The sequence below is a fragment of the Anser brachyrhynchus genome (genome assembly GCF_964034855.1).
Source record: "Anser brachyrhynchus genome assembly, chromosome: 2".
In the NCBI taxonomy this organism is placed as follows: Eukaryota; Metazoa; Chordata; class Aves; order Anseriformes; family Anatidae; genus Anser; species Anser brachyrhynchus.
The window spans coordinates 126,684,724-126,702,412 of record NC_137695.1 but is presented as its reverse complement, the minus strand read 5'-3'; the positions used below and the strand labels follow the sequence as shown (position 1 = coordinate 126,702,412).

Below are 17,689 nucleotides of genomic sequence, written 5' to 3'. Positions count from 1 at the left end.
ATAAAATTCAATACATGAACATTCATAACCTGTAAAGCTGACAGTCTACATAAAAGGGGCAGAGTTGGAGAAAGTAATGTTTTTAAACAGGGTGTTAATATAATATCTGTAACTTATGTTGACAGGATTCAATGTGAATAAGAAATTTGATTTGCAGTTGCATCCATCTTTACCAGTTTTTCATGGTAGGCATCTACCTAGAACTGAATTAATAAATACTTATTCAGTGTTTTTCAATCAAAAATGTCTAGCTGTTTTTGTGGGTGAGACTGCTTAAAACTTTATTGTGTCCTTTCTCAACAGTTCTGTAGAATGTGTATTTTGGAATGAGAATTTAGATTTTTTGGAGAAAAGGATATATTTCATAATGCATTTTCATCTGTCCCAATGAAAAAAACATCAATATTTTGGGCAGGGCGTAAGCTTTAAAATACTGTGATTTCAGTAGAGGAAACATCAGATGTTGTCCTTATTGTGTACACTTGTACTTTGCTCAGCATCTTTTGCAAAACAAATGCATTATCTGTATAGACTCGCTCAGCCCCGTTTATTTTACTTTTCTTATCGCAATGGCGTCGTGGTGCTTGGCTGGGGGGGTCCGGTGGATGGTGTAGGGCAGAGCAGGGTGAGGGCAATATTAGGAGAAGGTGGTGTGTCCGGCAGACCATGCGGGAGGCACTGCTCGCTGTGCTGAAGAGGAAACAGGAGGGCGCATCATTTCAGAAACCTGTTTATTCAGAAATGAGAATAAAGATTAGAGACTCGCTATTTTTCTTCTCTTCGTAATATCTGTGAAAGTAAGCTAAATTCGATGACTTGCTTGCTGGCTTGCTTGCTGTTGCTGGTCCTGTGAGCTCGAAGCACTGGAGACTGCGTAGTTCAGTTCCATGCCTATGTATACATCAGGCAACAGACCTTGGCTGGGTCCCTGCATACAATTTAACTACAGTTTTATTTAGCACATATGATGGACCTGTTCTTCATAGGAGTGCTGTTGGATTGCTGCCTTAGTGGTAGGAAAAAATGGATGGTGAGAGTAGAAGAGCTGCCTCTTGACTGGGGCAGCCAGAAAGCGCTGAGTTCTGCGCTGGGCTCCGCCGCCCGTTTGCTGCGTGATGCTCATGTGTCACTTAGCTTTTTAGGAGGTCGTCACGAAATCTGTGCCTTGCTTGCCTCTCTCAGCTTTGGGCTGATTTGCAAAAATGCTGAGTGCTCAGTCTTCTCAAGGAGAAGCTGTACTTTGACTCAGGAGATGATGTGCTTTGAATATTTAAATACATGTATTTCCTAAGTACTCTGGAAAATAAGGGCCTAAGTTTCCATAATAACCACCTATATTTATATGCTGCCTGTTGCTCATGCTAGAAGCAGGCATAATGCTGACCCTAAACGCTAATGATGCTGTAAGTGAATCACGTCGACTTACTGATGAACTTTGTAGAATATTCTCTCAGGAAAATAATTCTTGCCACCGAACAGCTCTGAAACTTGCAAGAAATGATGCATGGAGTCGTGCAATAGGCAGTGGAAGTAAGACAAAATACTGAATATAGTGAATATTGTAGTGAAGTATAGAGGGCAGCACAGTTGGAAAATGGCATGTGTGTGGTTAAATGTTGTGTTATAATTCATCTGTGTGAGGAGATTGATTTGCTCAGGCAAGCTAAGTTAGGCGCTAACTCAAGAGATTGATTTTCTATTCCTGTGCTCTATTTGTTTGTGGGTTTTCTTTTTTCTTTCTTTTTTTTTTTTTTGGGGGGGGGGGCGGCTATCAACATGGACGCTGAGTGAATGAGATAAACCTTGTTTTCACGTGAAATGAGTTTTTGTTGGTATTAAGGGATCCTTTCGTGCTTGTTTTTTTTTTTTTTTTTCTCTTGTCCTTTTTCCTTTTGTGGTTTTATAACTTTGTTGAATACTGAAAAGATTTATATGGATAGGAAGGAAGCAGTGCCTCTTCAAGATACAAAGGTACTAGCAGAAAGAAGTAGCCCTGGGATCACTTAATTCCACTTGCTTTCTGCAGATGGTTTTAATGGCTTTAGTCTCCTGCAGATACTCAGTTGCACTCACGCCAAATTAACTATTATCTTGTAACTAGCTATAAATACTGAGGAATAAAACAACTCTGAAGAATGCTAATTTATGGTTGGAACTCCAGATCTTCTCTTGTAAATATTAAATGTTTCGTTTCACTCCCCTGTTAGTATCAGTTCACTGCCTTAAGCATTTTGTTGGCTCTTTGGGGTAAGGGAACCCAAAACACATTGCCTGAAACAAAGGGGGTCGGGACACGACTACGACTCTTAGGGGTATTGCAAATTCAAGTACAGATCTTGTTGGTACTCAAAATTGTATGTAATGGGGGATTTTATTCTGTCTGTCTGGGTGATTGGTGCACACATTGTACATGTGGTGTGAATGCTCATACTTTTAAAATTTGTTGTTGTTATTGTTCATACTTTGGGAGAAATACTATAAGCTCAGAAAGAAAACTGTTGCTTTGGAATGGAAATGAAATTTAAGATATACACAGAGTCATACAGTTTGATTAAAAGCTGATGTACCTCTTCCTTCCCCCTCTAATAAACAATAAAAAAACTTTATTAGCTGTAGTACTTGCAGACAAACAGAAGTGAGTTATCAGATCATCTCAGCTCTATTGGTGTGTATGTTACAGAAAGGAAACGAGTTTGATACAGATACAGTAGGATATTTTTGTGTTTCTCCATGAGAAGGAAAGCTCTGTAATCGCAGAAATCAAGCTGTACACATAGTAAATTAAAATTTATAGAATATCCAAACATTTAAATAAGTAAACCAGCAAAGTATTAACCAATGTCATTTTGGATAATGTTTTCTTTTTATTTTTTTAGTGTGTGTTTTTCTTCTGTTGGTGGTTTTTGTGTGGTTTTGGTTTTTTTTTTGGGGGGGGGGGTTGGGTGTTAGTGTTATTTCTGTTGGGTTATTACTCAAAAGAAGGCTTAATAACTCTGTGTTTTGCAGTGTGAGAAACAGGGCAAGTGCATTTTCCTTGAAACCAAAAAAACAGTTCCTTCTAATGATATAGAAGTCTGAAGTTAGAAAGCTAGGAGGTGATGAGGGAGTAAGCAACAACAGTGACAGGCTGGGAAAGGGAATATGCACACTGGCAGAAGTTCTGTTCTTTGAGTAGCTAACACTGTCATACATTGAGATCATATAATATAATTTTAATATTTAAATTTTGCTATTCCATTGTCAAAACACTCTATTAAAAACACCGTGTTGGTTTGACAAAATAATTTTGCTCAGAAGAACTTCAGTAAACAGGCAATTAACCAGCGGTATTGGCAGAGCTAGGCAATTTTTTGCATATATTATTGATAGTGACAGCCCAAAAAAGCCCAAGTAAACAGATGGGGACAGTTGATTTGAGATTAATTGATATATGGATACTTTCCTCTATGCAGAAAAATATGCCTCTTCTATCTTGAAAGCCTGTTTTTGAAGCATTTGCTTTGTTTGTAATTTTAGGTAGCATTATGTGATTTGATTCTAAATATATTAAGAGGTAGTGCTGAAACAAAATACAGTTGTTAGGTTCCTGCCTAACAGAATGACAGTCAGGCAGCATCAGTATCCAGGAATGTGCCATGAGATACCAGTAGACTCTTTCTTGGTCTCAGCCCTTTCTTTTGGTAATGCTCCGTGCCTCTGATCATGCGTTCTCTGATCATGCGTTCTCTGAGCATCCTGCTGAATCTTTTGAGATGATTTACATAGACCTAGATGTGTTTATTTCTGTATTTTGAAAGAGAAATAGATAAAGGCTCACAAGAGCCTTTTTGGCACTGGTTGCAGATGCTTCTTGCAGGGAAAGTAGTATTGAGAAAACTCAGGGTCAGCTCTCCGGACCTTATTTGTTGATGTTGCTGCTGTCAAGTGAACTCTGTGCAGCCCTGCATTCTGGTTGTGAACTTGCTGCTGTTGCCTTTGCTACTTGAGCTTTCTCGTTCAGCTCCAAGTGGTTAGCACATATCTGAATAAGGACTCCAAGTTGCTCCTTTTCTAAGTGACAGATTTTGAGCAAGTACTTTTTCCCTCTTCTGAACTGGTTTAAAGACTGGTTTTGGAAACTGCATGTTGCTGCATCTCGGTCAGAATATAGCCTTCTCTTGGTCCAGGTCCATTGCCAACTTTAAAATTAAAATGAAAGTGGACATTTCTAGTCAGTTTAAATATCTTGTGGTTTTTTTAATGTTATATTTAAACATATATGTAATGACTGTTTAGTTTTGCCTCCCCTTTTTTCCTATTCCAAGGAAGCTCATATGGTCAGGTATTTAAAAATAACCCTCTGAGAAAAACTCCTAGAGCCCGATTTACTCACACAAAACCCCAGCTGAGATTGGGCTGATGTTAAAACATGAAAAGCGTTTTGTTGCCACTTCCTCCTCTCCCGGATCTGGCCTGCAAAGCTGCATTGATGCCTTTTAGTGGTTCGCTGCCTTGTCAGCCAACCTGGGGCTCCTTAACACAGCCTGCTTTTCCCAAGGCGAGCATGATAAGTCGACTGTCTTTGCTTGTTTGGTTGTTTGTAGCACCCTAAGCTTTCAAATAACTCCTCTTCTGCCTCCCGTCTGGGAAGCTGCTCTGCAGCAGCCTTTCCTCTGTGCGGTAACAGCCAAATTGTAGGCAAGGGCACAGAGTCTTTCCCTCCAGATCCCTACCTGCTCCTTCTTCATGGAAATGAACACAGTCTTCTTAGGATTTTAATATATAGGGGCTGTATTTCTTATACATTTTGTATTTAGAATGCTTAAGTTAGCACTTTAATTATGATTTTAGAATAATTTGCCATCTTTCGGGGCAGTGGGTTGCATTAAGGTTGTTTCTCATTGATACAGAGCTGGGGTGTGTGGGTGCCTTGCAGGATGGTGCTTGGGCAGGATTCATTCTTGGGTTTAGTTACTGTGATAGTCTTGTATTTGCATACAGATTTCCTTTGTTTTTTCCATGAATCTGCTCTGACTAATCCTTTGGCCTGTATTTCATTAAAAGTGTTGACTACACAATGATGGTTTTGGTAACAGATGAAACAAAACTTTTCCTTTTTTTCCTTGCATGTAGAGAATAAGTACAGGATGACTCTTTTTATTTGATAATTGAGAATGTGCCTGACTTTGTTAGGAAAGCCATAGTCTAAGAATACAATTTGCTAGTCTTTTTATAAATTAATGCCAGTATGGTGTATCAGTTCTCACTCCCACTTATCCTCTTATCCCACCCCCTTCCCTTCCCCCTGCTCCCTTCCTATTTTTAGAGGCAACACAAAGCTGTTTTGCTTCAAGCAAGGGACAAAGATTAGGAGAGTTTTAATGTTTTGCAGCAGATTTCTAAAAAGTACCTGAGCCACAGGTGTATATTCCACTCCCCAAATGACAGTAAATTGTTTCTGTGTTGTATTTGGGAATGCTGATTTTGTTTACTTAAAAAAATAAATAAATTACTCCTTACCACAAAGCTCTGAGCAAATAGTGGCTGAAGGTTGAATTCTGGCGAATCTGTGTGTGAGGAGCACAGATTCTCTCCTCCTCCATATGAGCACTGGTGTTGTGTAACGTTTCCTGTGCTCTTGTGCAAATAAAACTCAGTTCAGAGTCTCCGTGTTCCTGTGATCTGCAAACGGCATGGCAAGGAGAGGAGCCTTAAAGAGACCTGTTTATGTGGTGGTGGTAAAAGTCACACGTGCTTTCAGGAGCCCTGAAGACCCTGCAGATTTTATTAAACTTTAAAGAAAGCACGTGTGTTTGTGTGTGTATCTGTACTGATAAATCCATATAATTTGCACAAAAGGGTGGTGGTAAGAATGCTTAGGCTCACTTCTGTGTCAGATGCAGGTTTGCAGCACTGCAGAGCCCTGGTTCTGAATGAGGAGCTGGGCTTTCAGCTTGTGCAAAGCATGCTGAATGCTTAATAACAATTGCTTGGTTTAACAGAAAAATAGTTGTTTACAATATTTAATAATGTGGGAAACATTTCTGATTTAGTTTGCAGTTCTTTTATCTTAAAGAATGAACAGAATTCATTGCTAAACAAAAAATGGGACAATTCAAGCACTTTTTTATCAGTATGGACAGACACAGAGAAAACTTATAATGGAAATAATATATTTTTAAACAATTATTCCATTCAGTTTTAAAGTCTGAGATTAAAAAGTATTGTGGGTGCTGTTACTCATAACTTCAGCTATAGAAAATGTACATTAATATACTGTGATACTGGGTGTATTTACTGGAAATTGAAGTTTAATATTTTCCCCTGGATTTAATATGTCGTGTGCTTGATTCAATGTGATAAGTACCATTTTAACAGGGCAGCACATCAGCTCATCAAAGCCATCTAGGAATCTATCCTCATTCTAGTTAAAAGCAAGTCACTTGTTCCATTCTGGAAGTTTTTTTTTTTTCTTTTTTCTTTCCTTTTTTTTTTTTCCCCTTTCTTCCTGAAAGCCCCATCCTTCTATAAATAAATAAATAAATAGTCATCTTTCTATCTGAGGTTGCCATCAGTGCTCATTCAGCTTAAGGCCTTGCCCTGTCTGTCCCCATGACAATTTCTGCATGCCCTGCAATCACGAGTGAGGTGGTGAAACCGGCACGTTAAGTATCATAGCTGCATACGGTGTGGCTTGGAGCAGTCAGTGTTATTAAAGTCTTAATAGTTATCCAGGATGCTCATCTGGTATTGTATGAGGTCTCATTTTATGACTTTATGCAAAACTCATCCAGCAAAACATGAATGAAATCTTAGGATTTTAATGTAATTTGGCAGTTCCATTAGTTGTTTTTTTTTTTCTCTTTCTTTTTTTCTTTTGTGTTGAATTGTCAGTTCAGTTTTTTGCGCTCTTTTATGGAGTTGCAGTAACACTCGTTGGAAGACACCAAAGGTTCATCTTCTGTTAAGTTGATACTGATAACAGGTTGTAAAAACTGTGGAATCTCTCTGTGCATGGCTGAATGAATTTGGGCTTTTACAAAGCAGGTTTGACACCCGGCCAGTTTTGGTCTCTGTAGACCTAATAAATGAAAGAGATTTTTCCACTGCCCTCTCACAGAAAACAAAAAAGCAGCTTACTGAATTGGCTGTTCACTGCCAGTTGAGGAAAAAAGTTGTCATTTTCTTGCCCCATCTAAAGAAATCACTACTAATTAGTAGAAAGCACTAAAACAATGCCATATGCTTTTCATCTTGTATTTGAAAGCTTTTTATTATTATTTTCTTTTTTAATGTACGGTTGTGATAAGAACTTTTGTAAACTAACTTTTGTTAAATCTCAGCAATCAGATTGCATGTGAGACTCAGACAGCTCTCAAGCGTACAGGGATTGTGACAGAAGAGTCCCTTTCCAAATTAAGCTGTTGGTTTGCAAACTGTTTCTGACATCTCCCTCTGTGAAAGCAAAGTAGACCTTTTCTTCTTAAATTCAGAATAAACCCATAATTGGTTTATAGGGCCTTGCACTCCAGTTGATGGCATTTCTGTCCGTCTGTACTGCAGAAGGAAGAAATGGGGGAAAGAAGGAGCCCCTTGCATCTGGTGAGCAGGCCCAGCTCCATAATTGTCTGCAGATCAAAGAGCCATTTGATGGTAGCCGTTAACACCTTCCAGCAGAATCTCCCCAGCTCACTTTCTGCCCATCCTCCTAGCATGGCTGGCACTCTGAAAGACCTGAATAGGCTGGGAATGAGGATTTGAGGTGCCTGGGAAGTGAGGTGAAAGGCGAGGTAGAAGGAATGTGACACAGGAATCCCTGGTGTCATCAAATGGTGATGTACAAAACCTCTTTTTTTTTTTTTTTTTTTTTTTGCGTGGAATGGCAGACTGATGGTGCTGCTGACATGCAAGAGGAGAAAAATAGAAAGTGAGGCTTGCCAGCTGGTCAGTTATTTAAAAAAACATATATGTAATATGCATCCAAAAATGCTTGGTGTGCGTGCCGAGATGCCCTGGCATGAGCAGGGGTACAAGTCATTTCAAAGGGACGGCCCAGATGTGGTGCAAAAGCCAGGAGCACGCACGGCCACGGCCAGACCTGTACACAGGCATTTCGACACATCCCACCGTGGAGTGGCTACTCATAAAACTGGAAAATTCAGTTGTCTCATCCACAGTCATTAAGACAACAGTAAAAACTGGCCTGCCTGGTTAGAAACCAGTCAGGTAGCAAACATATAAAAGGCCCTTAGCTTCCAAAAAAGTGGATGAAGGGAGGAGTCATGCTCATGTGAGTCAAGGGAGTTGATGAGGTGGGTAAATAGTCTGTGAAATGGACCAGGACGGAAACATGGGAAACATGGCGTGGGCTCTCCAAAGAGGTGCGATGAGTGTGACTGAATGTCGTAGACAAGTGTGAAGCTCTCTGTAGCTGCTTTAACTTATTAGTCCAAATTTCTTCGCACTCTACCTTGCCTGAGAACATGAATTAACTTGGTGAAAGCTATGGCCTGCACTGAGCTGTGGCTATGGCAGCTTTTCCATTTGCTTCCACTTGCACTTAGGGAACACTAGAAATGAAGTATTTTCTCTCTTGTGATAGATGCAGCGTGTTCCATTTGTGTTCCACAGGAGCAAAAGCAGTTTCCCCATTTCTTTTGGGTGTCTGCAGAAAGATCCTGGAACCAAAAAAGAAAATTAGTCCTAACATTCAGTCATAAAATTGAAGCTGTTTTGGTTTTTAGGAGAATTGAATAGCTTTTTTTCTTTTGGCAGATTATTTTTTTAACCTGCCTTAGAAAGTACGTGTATATAAATATATATGTTTTATGGTTTTATGTACACATGCATGTATATCTCTACATGCATATGCATAACATCTGCTCCCTGTTTTTTAGTATACTGAATAGAATTATCTCATTTTACATTTTTATTTTAATGTTATACATTCATTTTTGCTCAGAAATTCATGGGATTAATATGTAATAATTGTTTGTTTCTGTGCTGTAGCTGCCACTGGAGGTAGGCATTAAAATAATTTCAGATTTGGGGACATTATGTGGTAAAGTAACATTTTTTGTTGTTTGATTGGTTGGTTTTTTGTTTGTTTTCTTTTTGTCTTTGTTTAATAAATCTAGGTTCCATAGTAAGTTGCGGGTGAGTTGGTTTAAAGAAGAAAAAAAAAAAAGACTCTTGGAAACAAATCAAAAAAATAATAGAAACCAGGCAGCTCGATTTGAACCAAAATACTTAGTGTTGTTGTTTTTTCCTCTTTGCTGAAGGACTTACAAAAAACTTCCATAACTGCTGCACTGCCCAGTTTGAGTTGTATGAAGTACGTGGTGGCCATGGGGTCCGTACCGACTAGAGATGAGAGAGGTGCCTGAGACACCACAGGTTCAGGATGGGGCTCGCTCTGGCCACTAGCTGAATGGGGGGCTTTCTTTGTTCCTTCCACAAGGACCCATGCCAAACAAGTTCCATCACTAGGTCATTCCCTAAGTTTTGGGGATGTTAATACTAAGCTGTTACTACTCGGTTTTCTCACTGGCTATTGGTATAACCCAGTGAAATGTAGGCATTTATAATTACGGTGTAAGATACTGTTCTGCCCGACTACCTATAGTCTATACTCCGTCTCTATTGACCATGGATTGCGGCTTAGAAATTGCTGTTTTGGGGTATTCAGAGATTCTTCGGTCCCCGTAGGAGAGACAGGAGACACAATATGCAGAGGAAGAGGTGTGCAGTTTGGGGAGGTTGTCTACCTTAGACAGGCACTCACCTGGCAGCACACATACCTGATTTCTAGTCCTTGGGCTAGTAAGTCTTAATTTATGTATGCAGAAAGGAGAAGCATCAAGAGGTGAGGGAGGGTTTGGTATGGTACTCTAAACTGACCTAAAGTGGTAGGGGAAAAAAATGGCTGCTTCTAGAAATGAACAACCTTTCCCTTCTCCCCATCTTATTCTCCACAGTCTTATCCAGGTTGTCATGTTGGCCCCCATCCCGCGGGCTGCAAAACCTCTCTCAACCCTTGGTGAAGTGATTCAATTTGCTAATCTACAGAAAACACGATTAGTTTTATGCCAGGTTAGTGAGCTGAATACGTTTACTAAAGGAAGCATTTTGATCCACCATAATTTGTAAGGTGGTGTTTTGGGGTATTCTCATCAGAGGAAGGATTTGTGGGTTTAAGTAAGAGACCTCAAAAAGATTACTAGATTTTGCAAATGTAGCCCAGGAGGTAGTGGAGAAAATATTTAAACAGAGCTGTCAAGGTCTGAAGCAACAAAAACCACAATTGCTCACTTTGTTAGAAGATAATTTCTGCTTCTACTCATATCTTTCAGGCTCAAAACTTACAATTTCTGGAGCTAAGCACACTATAGCAAGATGGTGTAAAAACTGACATTTCGATTGCAAAGTCACAAATTAGGCACAAATATTGTAATAGAGTTTAATGAGCAGTTTCATTAAGAAACCTATACGTGACGTGCATTTTTGTATGGTTAGGAGCAATAAAACTTCACGGTTCTCCTTTTTTATTTTTTAATTCTCTGTCCTTTGGAGAACTTTCTTGTGTCTTTTTCAGTTTCTGGAAGATACCTAGGTGAAAACCAAAGCATAGTTTAACAATTATAGTAAGTCCCTATATCAGTAAAAGGCATGACAAAAATAAACGGTCACAGAGCATTCTTGTTGCAAGACACTGTAATAAGGGGAGAACTTTAAAAGGTTTGCTTTGGTACAGTACTGCCAAATATATGCCAGGAGTCATCTTCACTCTGAGAGATATTGTAAGAGCCAGTAAATATTACAGGTGTGTTTGCACCTGTTCTAAGCACTTTCTGTTGAGTTTTCTACGCAAGATATACTTGTATCTGTGCTGTTACTCAGTCTTGTTAGTATGACTCTGATTTAATTTTAAAAATGTTAAATCACACATAAGTATATAACTTAAATTTGTCACAGATCTGAAACTCAAATGCATTCTTTTGGAAACTTAACAGGCTATAAGTAAATTTATTGTAGTTGATACCATATGGATAACATACTACTATATACCCTTTACTATTTGCTCTGTAGACATTTTTGGCACTGTAATTCATGGCGTAAGAAAAACAAATCGTCTTGTAGAGTACATAAAGTGAGGTGAGCTTAATTAAATATTGGTCTAAAAGAAGCATTTATGAAATGATGACCAACTAACACCCTTAGCCAGCAAGAGCAGTGCCTGCAATTGCTGTAAATCCTAAGAAAATCAATGGGGGATATAAGTTGATGTCCATAAAGCAATGATACTTTGTCTCATTTTGCACCCTGTGTTTCCCTAGATGCTTGGTAAGGAATGGAAGAGGCGAGTGACATTAGAAATATTTAACTGAAGCTAAATTCCCTCAAACTCACCGTGATGGTGCATGGGACGCAGTTAGCAGCAGAGGGTTGGTGGTGTGGGTGCTTCCTGTGTCAGATGTGGCTTGCAAGACGCTTGCTTCCTCTCATATGACGCTGAGCCATGAAATTATGGACAGTGTGCCACATCAGTAGGAAGCTGTAGCTGCTGTTATTAGTATTGGTGACTTATGTTTCTTCAGATATTATTAATATTATTATTAAACTAATATGAGCCAAGTCAATAAAATCAATGGGATACAGGTATAAGGTTGCTATTCCATTTTAATCTACTCTTCAGTGTGAGAACAAGCTGCGAGCAGCTGCACACAACGTATTGTGGAGTAGCAACCTTAATTTGGGAGCCTGCTTATTTGCATAGGAGCCATAATGTTTTATACTGAACTTACAGTGTCATGTCATTTGAACAGATTGAAAGAAAATTTGAACTATAGCATACGTTTCGATCAATGCATGAAGCAGTTTCTGTGCTGATGCTAATGCAGCAGTATTTATTTAGGATATGACAATTTTCGTTTGTCAATTTGTTTTAGATACTTCTTGAAATTAAAAGGGAAAATAGGATTTGTGGATTTGGGGTGAATGAAAGTTCTAGCACTGTAGGAAACTGTGTTTCTTAAGATTTGAAGAACAGCTTTCCTAAACAAACTTAACATAATTCATTCTGCCACATGGAGAGTAATCGCTCATCAAATGATGCCAGTAAGTTGATCATAACAAATACACTATTTGCATTGCAGTGTGGCTTTTGTGGTAATTGGTAAGAGAGAACTGATGACGGTTTTCAGGAAATAACTTGTACTTTAAAAATGCTGAAAGAGAAGAAAAAGAAAAAACTAAAAAAAAAGAAAAAGGAAAAAAAAGGCTTACCTTAAAATGAATGAATGGTCTTGGATGAATCTTGGCTCTGGGGCAAGCTGTTCACTACTATACTCCAGCCAGCTGGCTAAGGAAGATCAGTCTTCTTGATGATTAGTTCACTGCACTGAGCCTCACCTTTTTCTTGACGTATATAGCCAAGTGTTTATATATTCACAAATCTTATATAAATACCTGCAGTTCTAGAGCCTTTTCAAGCATTTCCTTTATCAGTGTTTTATGATTTGTTTTACATTAAAGCTTTCCTACTTGATTTAGTGTTTTAGCCCATAAATATTGATTTCAATGACAAAATAATTAGGTTGGTTTATGTTAAACAAACAGATACCATTTTTGGGGGGTCTGCTGGATTTCAGAGGAGTGTTTAGGAACACTCTATAGTGGTCTGTAGGATCTAAGTCAGCCTTGATTGCTTACAGCAGAGAGACAACTACCAGTGCCTGATACTTCTAATCAGTTGAGCAGGGTTGTATGAATGGAAGTGCTTTCTTTTCCTTTCTCTTCAGTGAAAAAAGTCCTTTACTGACAAGCAATATGTTCTTCTGCTTAATGAAACAGTGCACAAAATTCTGATTTCTTTTCTAGGAAGAAATTTATGTAGTTCCCATGATTGTACATTAAAGCACTGCAATTTAATTCAACCTAATTATATTTTTCATCTTAACTATAACCAGTGATCAGATAATTATTTTGTCCTTTAAAGAAAAACCTAGCTATTATGGATGCTCGATAGCCAGTTGCATTACTTAAATTAAATTTAAGATATAATAAAAGTATTTATTAATCATTTATCCAAATGAAAACAAGCGTTTAATGCTTCATTATGATTTTACACACTGATGTTTAATGCATGTAGGTCACTCTTTTTTTTTCCTTTCTTTCTTTTTTTTTTTTCCCGGAGTTAGTAAGTGGTTTTTGAAAATTAGGTACATCAGATGTCTCTAGACTAAATACAGTCTCACAGGAATAGTCAGTCATTCCTTGGAAATAATTATTTCTTATTGAAAAATAACTGTTGTGGTGCATTTAGTCTGTGCTATAATTTGCATGCAGCTGTGAACATGTGACACTGTTTCTCTGTTTTCTTGTTCTGCTCTTCTGGATCATGTTTATACAGACGTATTTACAAGAACCATCATGAAAATGTTGTCTTGTTTGCTCATAAGAGCTCAGTAAAAAAAAAAAAAAATCCGTAAATTGGATTTCACTGTAAAAGAAATGTGTTGTCCATTTTGAGGTTTTTCCCTTTCTGTATTTTACTTAACCATACATGTAATGACATTGGGTTCTGTATATTTTTTCCTCCCATGTTGACATAAATAGCTGCTAAATAGAGAAAAGGAAAGAAAAAGTTACCCCAAGTTCCGTACAAGGTTGTTTCCCCTCCAGGCAGGGGCAGATGATCACAAGCAATAGCACTGTAAAAAGTTGCCCTTCCACATCTGAGACTTTGCAGCTGATACCTGCCTGCTGTGATTTAGTGCAAACGGGAAGCAAAATGGGTTGGCTTAAATGATCTTTATTAGGTCTGTGTGCCCCTCCTTGTGATTTGAGCTACCCCATTTTATGTCAGGTCCTTGTGGCCTAGAAGTGTTTGATGTGCACTTATGGCTTTTCGGCTGAGCATTGGTAACTCTGGGATAGAAATGGTCACGGCTGAGAAACACTGGCTTGGTTGCGTGTGGCTGCCTGTCTGTACTGCGTTTGCACGTTGCTTGTAGGCACGCAACAGGACTGGTGGTGGACAAGTGAGGCTTCCGTGGTCTTCTCCCAGGCACTGCCCGAGCTCAGCAGCTCGTTTGCAGCTTGACCACTGATCTCAGGTTTTCATATTTGTGCAGCTCTTGTTTTAGTGAGCTGAATGACTTGTGCTACTAAGGGCTGAAAGGGAAAGGCCAGGAATTGCAATAAGGAAAGCTGCCTGATATTGTCAGGGTTTAGTTATTTATTTATTAGAACTTTGCAAAACATTAGCTTTTGGGGTTGAAATGTTTGAAGCTGGGTAGCTGCCTCTAACTTAATTTCTTTTTCATTTTTTTTTCTACCAAAATTATTTACCTATTTATAAGAATGCATGGAAAAGTAGCTATTTCTTATGTATTATCCCTAAAAAAATAACCTTTTTGTTTTGCAAATGCTCACGTCCCTCCCTTTGAAGCAGAAACTAGAAATTACATGGTAGCGCAGAAAGTGCTGGTGATAGGCTTTGGGGGAAGAAGAGTGGCTTATGAGTCACATCTTTGCCTTTGTCAGCACTGTGAGAATCTCAGATCTAACCAAACTGTAAGCTTTTAAAGAAATCACAGTTCTCTCGTGCCGTCTTGAGCACATTAGAGCTGTATGGCTGCAATTGACAGCGTTTTCCTTCTTGCTGAGCAAATTTGCACATCTTCTAATGCTGCACGGATTGCACGTGTCCCATCACTAAGAACGGGCTAAAATACACCTGGGCAAGCTTCTCAGCAGGTGGTAATGAATGCCACTGGCCATTGTAACTGAGAGCAGAAAATCCTGCTTCTCTTATTCCCAATTATTTCTCCTCAGGCAGCTTCAGAAGAGAAACTGCTTGATTTGGAGACATGAAAACTCAGCCAGGGGGTAGAAGATTGACAAAATTGGGATAAGGGAGAGCAAGCTGTGCATGCTGGGCAGGGAGGATGGAAGCTGAGCAGAGGCTAGGCTGGAGGACAAACCAGCTACCTGATACGGCAGTGCCTGAGAGCCAGGAGTGGAGCCACGCTGTGGTCCCAGCCCCCGGATAACCCCCTCAGTGAACAGGGAGACAGGCTCAGGGTGCGAGGGCCCTGTCTTTCCCTTATCCTTGCTCTGTCTTCCCCCAGGGAGGCTCTCCTATGCCACTGTGGTCCCCCGTAGTGTTTTTGTGGGCAGCAGGTTAGGAACTAGGACTAAAAGGGCTAAATCTGGGCTGAAAGAAAGAAAGGGACTGTTGAAGGGGAGTGGGACATAATAAGACACAGGGTCACAAGAACTGATGAGCAGAGGGACTGAGAAACCGAATCCAGGAGGCAGCGGGAGTCCTGATGAAGTGTGTGATGGGGTGGAAAAGAGAGCTGTGGGCAAGGGTACGAGTCAGTGTGACTGTCTGTCAGAGTGGAGGAGGGACAAAGCATGGGGAGGCAGGGGCAGAGCATGGCACTGCCAGCCAGCACTGGAAATGACAGAGCGAGGAGAGGTGAAAAGCAGTAGGGAGTGGGGGGTTTGAAGAGACCCAGACCCTGACGGTAGGACTGAAGAACGGCTGGGACTTGAATCAACACGGGCCAAAGGATGTAGCTTGAGGAAAACAGGCAGAGGAGCTCTGGAAAGGCCTTTTCTGTAAAAATCTTGGAATAACCGTAAATACTTTTGGTTCCAGTAGAAGCTCCTTGGGAATATGCTGACCACCACCTATTGCTAGTCCCCAGAGGGAAGATTGCTTTGCCGGTGCTAACCATTGCTCATTTACTCCTTTACCACAAGAGCTGCACGGTACACATAAAGATTGCAACTCCTCTGCTAGCTCGTGTAGGTACCCATGTGCCACCCTCGCACTGACAATTTCTGCTGTCTCAATTTGGTTTTGCCAGAAGTGGTGTACGTAGTGTCCAAGTCAAAATATGCCACAAGTGAGCGTGTCTTTGCAAAGCTCCTTAGTTTGGCCCCTTGCAAGCGTTACAACTGAATGTTACTTACCCGTGTGCTGACATCCTGGTTTTTTCCACAGGACCCCTGCCTCGTTACGTGCGCAGGATGGACCTGCTCTGGGAATGAACCTGCTGCATGCGGTGGCGAAGGCAGTTCTCCGTAGTAGCCCTGCCTCGGTGACAGCAGAAGCTGGGACTCGCGCGGCGGGCAGGGGCTGTGCTGATGCTCTGCGCAGCTGCACGCTGCCCTGGGGAACGGGACTCTCTTCCTGGCTGTGATGCTAGGTAAGTTGCTTAATCCGGCCTTTTTCTCCTGCCTTTGTGCGTCTGGCTTTCTTGCGGGTGACTTGAGATCTTCGGATCTGATCTGGAAAAGTGCTGAGCACTGATAGCTGCGAGTGAGGCAGCGGGGGCTGAGTTTCAAAAATGCTATATAAAGCACACTGTAATGCTAAGTACTGCAAAAAAATGAGGTCTGAGTTGTGCCAAGCTGGAGACAAAGTTGTCTTCAGAGTTGGGGAATCGTTTTGACCTTAAAGCTGTCTCTGCTCTGGTTAGGAAGTTAGGACTAACAGAATTCTAAGTTAGGAGTGACGGAGTAACAGAGGGAGTAACCATTATGTTTGTCGAGTGCCCGGCTGCGCCGTTGAATTCACAAAGAAATTACTTGTTCCATCTTCTGAAAAAAGTTTGAATAGCACGCAGTAAATACGGAATCAGTCTGTAAGGCAAATACCAAGAGGAAAACAGATCGCTGTTTTGATTCGCGGTACTTCTGTACACTGAGCAAAAAGCAGAGATGCTGTGGGAATTGGGTGACACGACTGCGGTGTGTACCATGCCACATAAGCAAACAAAGGCAAAGCTCAGGTTTCTCTGAAACATACTTCTGACATTTCCTCCTGTCAGTGCTTGCCTTTACAGTTGGATTTTAGTCTGGATGTTCATATCATGTAGTATGATTTGGGGTGTAAGAAGCAGGGCATTTTTCGATGCTGTCAGCTCCGATAATGTGTGTGCACAAAACTGAAATGACAAGTAAATTCATCGTTCATCCCAGGCACATGCCTCTTGTGCCTGGTTATTGTATCAGGTACAAAGTACACAGTGTTTGTAATACCCACTATCAGAATGGCTTGAGGTCAGAATTTCAGCTGCATTTCTTCAGCCTCAGGATTTGTGTTTTCCCAGTGTGATGTCCATAGCCAGCTACAATAGTGTTGTAATCACTAGATAGCAGTGAATTTTTGGCCAAGGCATGGTTAGGCTAAATATTGTTTTAACTTAGCTAACCTGAATGCAAAATATCTAACGTTAGATCAGATTTTATGAATTAACCAAGAGCATGTCTTTGGTGCCTGGAAACATAGCGAGCGTGCTTGCCAGATAAGCTGTTACTCTCTATTGCAGAAGAGGGAGACAGTAAAAGCCATGAAGCTTTAATAGTAGCTAAATATTATATTAAATACACAGAGTTAGAATGTGCATTCCCCTTCTAGCCTGCTCATGGGGGATCCACTGCATCTGGCTCTGTGGAAGGCTGCAGCAATGCTTCAGGCACAGAGCAGGATTTCCAAGTGCTGCTTTCTAAGAAAACCTGAGATATTTTTGTCTGACTGCTGCCCTGCAGTGCGAGCGTCTCTGTAAATCCCAGCGCTTAAAACATAAACAAAAAAAAAAGGAGGGGGAGAGGTTGAAGCGATCCGCGTTTTATGAGCAGAAGCTGAAAATGAAATTACTTGCCTTACCTAGAGCATTGGGAATGATGTTGC

The 17,689-nt window shown here is 40.3% G+C and overlaps 1 protein-coding gene across 6 annotated transcripts in view; it reads left to right on the top strand.

The window, feature by feature from the left end:
- The window catches only part of NCOA2 (nuclear receptor coactivator 2), a 198,378-nt gene that overhangs the window by 56,017 nt on the left and 124,672 nt on the right, over positions 1-17,689 (top strand). For 3 of the 6 annotated variants that reach the window (XM_080581611.1, XM_080581609.1, XM_080581610.1), the window contains exon 3: positions 15,998-16,202. The exons of 2 other annotated variants lie outside the window; for them this stretch is intronic. The gene's annotated coding sequence lies outside the window, so the exon portion shown is untranslated. Of the gene's footprint in view, positions 1-15,670; positions 15,799-15,997; positions 16,203-17,689 lie in introns of those variants that run through there. One more of the 6 variants, XM_080581612.1, reaches the window with a different exon arrangement.